The sequence below is a fragment of the Pinus tabuliformis genome, chromosome 2_1 (assembly GCF_031772625.1).
Source record: "Pinus tabuliformis cultivar Carrire ecotype Pingquan chromosome 2_1, CPIR1, whole genome shotgun sequence".
Classification (NCBI taxonomy): Eukaryota; Viridiplantae; Streptophyta; class Pinopsida; order Pinales; family Pinaceae; genus Pinus; species Pinus tabuliformis.
In genome coordinates, this window is record NC_142299.1 from 562,171,022 (window position 1) to 562,177,073 (window position 6,052).

Below are 6,052 nucleotides of genomic sequence, written 5' to 3' on the forward strand. Positions count from 1 at the left end.
TGGTTGCATTGGCTTTGAGGTTTTGATAGATGTGTTGGCCCATATGTTTGATCGAGGGGTCGGCTTTTCCCTTGCATCTTGCGTGCGTGGCAGGCTTTTGCGGTTGGAAATGTTAAGTCACAACGTTTATGGGCATTTGTTGTTTCAATTGTGTATGCGCTTGTGGTCCAATGGGGAGGAGGCTTGCTACTACTATAGTCATCGATGGTGGGGGCTATTTGGAAGAAGGATTTCGAGGTGGAACGCTTCGACCTCCCTCCTTTGTGTGGAGGTGGCCGTAGGGGAAAGTTATTCATCGTCCGGTCGGTAAAGCTGTGGGAAATCGCCTAGGTTTCCTGTACGTAGGGTGCGTGGGGTGCGGAGCTGCCTGATCCCTCCTCCTGTTTGGATACGTGTCATTGTATTGTGTAGCGACCCTCTTGATTTGCATTTGCTTCCTTCCTTTTCCTTCGCATCGTGGTTTCCGTAGGTGGTCAAGTGATCGAGGTCCGCCGTCAGCTGGCGCGGGTGGACTCCTAGGTGGCCTCGCTGCGTGGCGTGGAGGGTCGGGGGGAATTTCTGAGAAGAGGTTGTGGGCTCGGTTGGTCTTATTTAGAAGAAGGATTTCGAGGTGGAACGCTTCGACCTCCCTCCTTTGCGTGGAGGTGGCCGTAGGGGAAAATTATTCATCGTCCAGTCGGTAAAGCTGTGGGAAATCTCCTAGGTTGCCTGTACGTAGGGTGCATGGGGTGCGGGCCTGCCCGATCCCTCCTCCTGTTTGGATATGTGTCCTTGTATTGTGTGGCGACCCTCCTCTTGATTTGCATTTGCTTCCTTCCTTTGCCTTCGCATCATGGTTGCCGCAGTGGTCAAGTGATCGAGGTCCATTTTTAGCTGGCGCGGGTGGACTCCTAGGTGGCCTCAGTGCGTGGCGTGGAGGGTCAGGGGGCATTTCTGAGAAGAGGTTGTGGGCTCGGTTGGTCTTATTTGGAAGAAGGATTTCAAGGTGGAACGCTTCGACCTCCCTCCTTTGCGTGGTGGTGGCCGTAGGGGAAAATTATTCATCGTCCGGTCGGTAAAGTTGTGGGAAATCTCCTAGGTTGCCTATACGTAGGGTGCGTGGGGTGCGGGGCTGCTCGATCCCTCCTCCTGTTTGGATATGTGTCCTTGTATTGTGTGGCGACCCTCCTCTTGATTTGCATTTTCTTCCTTCCTTTGCCTTCGCATCGTGGTTGTCGCAACGGTCAAGTAATCGAGGTCCACCGTTAGCTGGCGCGGGTGGACTCCTAGGTGGCCTTGGTGCGTGGCGTGGAGGGTCGGGGGGCATTTCTGAGAAGAGGTTGTGGGCTCGGTTGGTCTTATTTGGAAGAAGGATTTCGAGGTGGATCGCTTCGACCTCCCTCCTTTGCGTGGAGGTGGCTGTAGGGGAAATTATTCATCGTCTGGTCGGTAAAGCTGTGGGAAATCCCCTAGGTTGCCTGTACGTAGGGTGCGTGGGGTGCGGGGCTGCCCGATCCCTCCTCTTGTTCGGATATGTGTCCTTGTATTGTGTAGCAACCCTCTTGATTTGCATTTGCTTCCTTCCTTTGCCTTCGCATCGTGGTTGTCGCAGCGGTCAAGTGATCGAGGTCCACTGTCACCTGCCGTGGGTGGACCGCCTAGGTGGCCTCGGTGCATGGCGTGGAGGGTCGGGGGGCATTTCTAAGAGAGGTTGTGGGCTTGGTTGGTCTTGTTGTTTTGTTTCCTTCCGTTTCCTTTGCATTGAGGCTGCCGCAGGTGATCATGCGATCGAGGTCCATCGTTGCTGCTGCCCGGGTGGACTCCTAGGTGGCCTCTCTGCGGGGAGGGTTGGGGGGCACTTGTTGTTTCAATTGTGTATGCGCTCGTGGTCCAATGGGGAGGAGGCTTTCTACTATAGTCATCGATGGTGGGGGCTATTTGGAAGAAGGATTTCGAGGTGGAACGCTTCGACCTCCCTCCTTTGCGTGGAGGTGGCCATAGGGGAAAATTATTCATCGTCCAGTTGGTAAAGCTGTGGGAAATCCCATAGGTTGCATGTACGTAGGGTGCGTGGGGTGCGGAGCTGCCCGATCCCTCCTCCTGTTTGGATATGTGTCCTTGTATTGTGTAGCAACCCTCTTGATTTGCATTTGCTTCCTTCCTTTGCCTTCGCATCGTGGTTGCCGCAGGCAGTCAAGTGATCGAGGTCCACCGTCAGCTGGCGCGGGTGGACTCCTAGGTGGCCTCGGTGCGTGGTGTGGAGGGTCGGGGGGCATTTCTAAGAGATGTTGTGGGCTCTGTTGGTCTTGTTTTGTTTCCTTCTATTTCCTCTTTGCATTGAGGCTGCCGCAGGCGATCATGCGATCGAGGTCCATCGTTGCTGTTGCCCGGGTGGACTCCTAGGTGGCCCCTACGCGGGGAGGGGAGAGGTGGGTTGGGGGGCATTTCTAAGGGAGGTTGCGGGCTCGGTTTGTCTTGTATGATTTCCTTCCCTTGCCTCTGTGTCGAGGCTGCCGCAGGTGATCATCCGATCGAGGTCCATTGTTGCTGCTGTCCGGGTGGACTCCTAGGTGGCATCGATGCGGGGCGGGGGGTGGCCTTGGTGCGTTGTGGCTTGGCAGGTCTGCCCATTTGTTTGACATGTCCTTGGCATGTTGCGTGTGCTTCCTTCTTGGGATGCAAGAGGTGCAAGGCATAAAAGATTTACATGATATTTTGACGTCTCTTTGACTTGATGGTGTTCAGGTTGGCTCTCGGTAAGAGAGCGCCCGAAATGCCCTTTGAAGTGGGAGGGTGCTACCTGGTTGATCCTGCCAGTAGTCATATGCTTGTCTCAAAGATTAAGCCAAGCATGTCTAAGTATGAACTAATTCAGACTGTGAAACTGCGGATGGCTCATTAAATCAATTATAGTTTTTTTGATGGTACCATACTACTCGGATAACCATAGTAATTCTAGAGCAAATACGTGCACCAAGTCCCGACTCTTTTGAAGGGATGCATTTTTTAGATAAAAGGCCGGCGCGGGCTTGCCCGCTTCTCCGTTGAATCATGATAACTCGACGGATCGCACAGCCCTTGTGCTGGCGATGCTTCATTCAAATTTCTGCCCTATCAACTTTCGATGGTAGGATAGAGGCCTACCATGGTGGTGATGGGTGACGGAGAATTAGGGTTCGATTCTGGAGAGGGAGCCTGAGAAATGGCTACCACATCCAAGGAAGGCAGCAGGCGTGCAAATTACCCAATCCTGACATGGGGAGGTAGTGACAATAAATAACAATACTGGGCTCATCGAGTCTGGTAATTGGAATGAGTACAATCTAAATCCCTTAACAAGGATCCATTGGAGGGCAAGTCTGGTGCCAGCAGCCGCGGTAATTCCAGCTCCAATATCGTATATTTAAGTTGTTACAGTTAAAATGCTCGTAGTTGGATCTTGGGTCGTAAGGGTCGATCCGCCTACTCGGTGTGCACCTGCCCTTCCGTCCCTTTTGTCGGCGGCGTGCTCCTGGCCTTAATTGGCTGGGTCGTGGTTCCGGCGCTGTTACTTTGAAAAAATTAGAGTGCTCAAAGCAAGCTTATGCTCTGAATACATTAGCATGGAATAACGTGATAGGAGTCTGGTCCTATTGTGTTGGCCTTCGGGACCGAAGTAATGATTAATAGGGACTATCGGGGGCATTCGTATTTCATTGTCAGAGGTGAAATTCTTGGATTTATGAAAGACGGACCACTGTGAAAGCATTTGCCAAGGATGTTTTCATTAATCAAGAACGAAAGTTTGGGGCTCGAAGACGATCAGATACTGTCCTAGTCTCAACCATAAACGATGCCGACCAGGGATCGGTGGATGTTACTCTAAGGAGAAATCAGAGTGTTTGGGTTCTGGGGGGAGTATGGTCGCAAGGCTGAAACTTAAAGGAATTGACGGAAGGGCACCACCAGGAGTGGAGCCTGCGGCTTAATTTGACTCAATACGGGGAAACTTACCAGGTCCAGACATAGTAAGGGTTGACAGATTGAGATCTCTTTCTTGATTCTATGGGTGGTGGTGCATGGCCGTTCTTAGTTGGTGGAGCGATTTGTCTGGTTAATTCCGATAACGAATGAGACCTCAGCCTGCTAACTAGCTACGCGGAGGTTCCCCTTCGCGGCCAGCTTCTTAGAGGGACTATGGCCATTTAGGCCATGGAAGTTTGAGGCAATAACAGGTCTGTGATGCCCTTAGATGTTCTGGGCCACACGCGCACTACACTGATGCAGCCAACGAGTTTTTATTCCTGGTTCGAGAGGATCAGGAAATCTTCTCAAATTGCATCGTGATGGGGATAGACCATTGCAATTATTGGTCTTCAACGAGGAATTCCTAGTAAGCGCGTGTCATCAACTCATGTTGACTACGTCCCTGCCCTTTGTACACACCGCCCATCGCTCCTACCGATTGAATGATCTAGTGAAGTGTTCGGATTGCGTCGACGATGGTGGTTTGCCGCCGTCGACGTCGTGAGAAGTTCATTGAACCTTATCATTTATAGGAAGGAGAAGTCGTAACAAGGTTACCGTAGGTGAACCTGCGGTAGGATCATTGATAGCAGGGGTTTTATTTTTTGGTTTGGGTTGGTTGGGTTTCGATTGCAATGTGGGACTTTGTGGTGCGTCTCTAGGGGAGCGGGTTTGGTGTTTGGCGGGAACATTGTTGGTTGCTTGTCTTGAGGTAACGCTTGCTTTTTTGTGTGTGCTTGCATGCCATGCTTGTGCTTGTCCCACCCATCCTTTGTTTTTCTCCCCCCTAATGTGTTTCTGCAGGGGGTACGGAAGCTTGTTTCTTGGGAGCCCTTCTGACGATCTGTTCAGCCGGGCATGGTTGCTGCAGAGTTGAGGTGCTTGGTAAAAACGATGGATAAATTCGGACTCATTCGTAGCGGCAGTTCTCAGTATTTTGTTCGTTGGAAGGCATGGGCCAAGGGTGCGGGCTTTCGTAGTTGGTTCTCTTGAAAAGGCAGTGGCGGTTGATGTGTTGCTTGGGTGAGCTTTTTCGCTGGTGGTTGGGTCGAGGGAGTGGTTGCGCGCGCACCTGGTAGCTCAAATCTTCCGTGAGGCGAGATTATCGGGGTGCGGTCAAGTATGGGATGGATGAAGAGCGAATCAACCCGTTGGGTTGGCCACCCTAGTCCCTCCCGACCGTTCCTCGACATGCCCTTGCGGAAGGGTTGGGTGTCTAGAGAATGAAAAACCCATCCCTCAATCTGACCTCCATCGAGATCGCAATTTTCCCCGCCGACGGGCATGAGGGTGGCAATCTTATCTCGTGCCTTTGCCGTTGAGGGAATTCCTCGTCCTCTCGTGAGCCACTCCCCTTCTGAGGGAAAAAGAAGTAGCGGGTTGTGTCTTTGTTCCTCCCTTTGGATTGTGGGTTTTTTGTGGGACTCACGTCATTTCTTCGTTTCGTGGTGTGCGCTTTGCGAACGTCCCTCTCTCTAGTGGCCTTGCACCGTCGATGTATTTGTGGCTCGCGGATTTCTCCAGCATTGAGTGTCGGCCCGTGACAACTCCTCTTTGGAGTTTGATTCTTTGACCCCCGTTGACTCTCTCACTGGAAAGGTTGTCAGGTGTTTTGTACACGGAGGGGTGCAATAGCGGGGTGGGTTTGTGTTATGGGAAGCAGTCTATTTGTCGTTTGAAGCCTTGTGTCGTTGGGTTTGGGGGGCTGTTTGCCTCTCAGTGACGTGCTCCAGACACTGGTCTCATCATGGCCCTCGTCTTTTCTATTGGTCAATTTTTGGGTTGTGATTTATTTGCTTGGTTGTTTGCTATGTTGTAGAGCTAGAAAGGGTGTTGTGATGAATGCATGTGGGAGGGTGTGAAGAGGTGGGATGCTTTTTTGAATGGGTGCCTTGTTTGATTTCTTTTTGGTTAGCGGACATCTTGCTCGGCGCGCTACTGAGCTTCTCTCTTTTCTTGGGATCTTTGTTTCTCTGGTGTTGTTTTTTTCCCTTCTTCCTTTTGCCCCTAGCCTTACGGAGGAGAGGTGGGATTGTTGTGGATTGGTGTTCGGGAAGGACGAAAAGCA

General features: G+C 51.7%; 1 non-coding gene across 1 annotated transcript; it reads left to right on the forward strand.

Moving 5' to 3' along the window:
• Positions 1-2,776: 2,776 nt before the first annotated feature.
• LOC149201627 (18S ribosomal RNA) lies at positions 2,777-4,570 on the forward strand. The gene has a single exon (XR_016254053.1). It is a non-coding gene; the product is annotated as an 18S ribosomal RNA (ribosomal RNA).
• Positions 4,571-6,052: the final 1,482 nt, after the last annotated feature.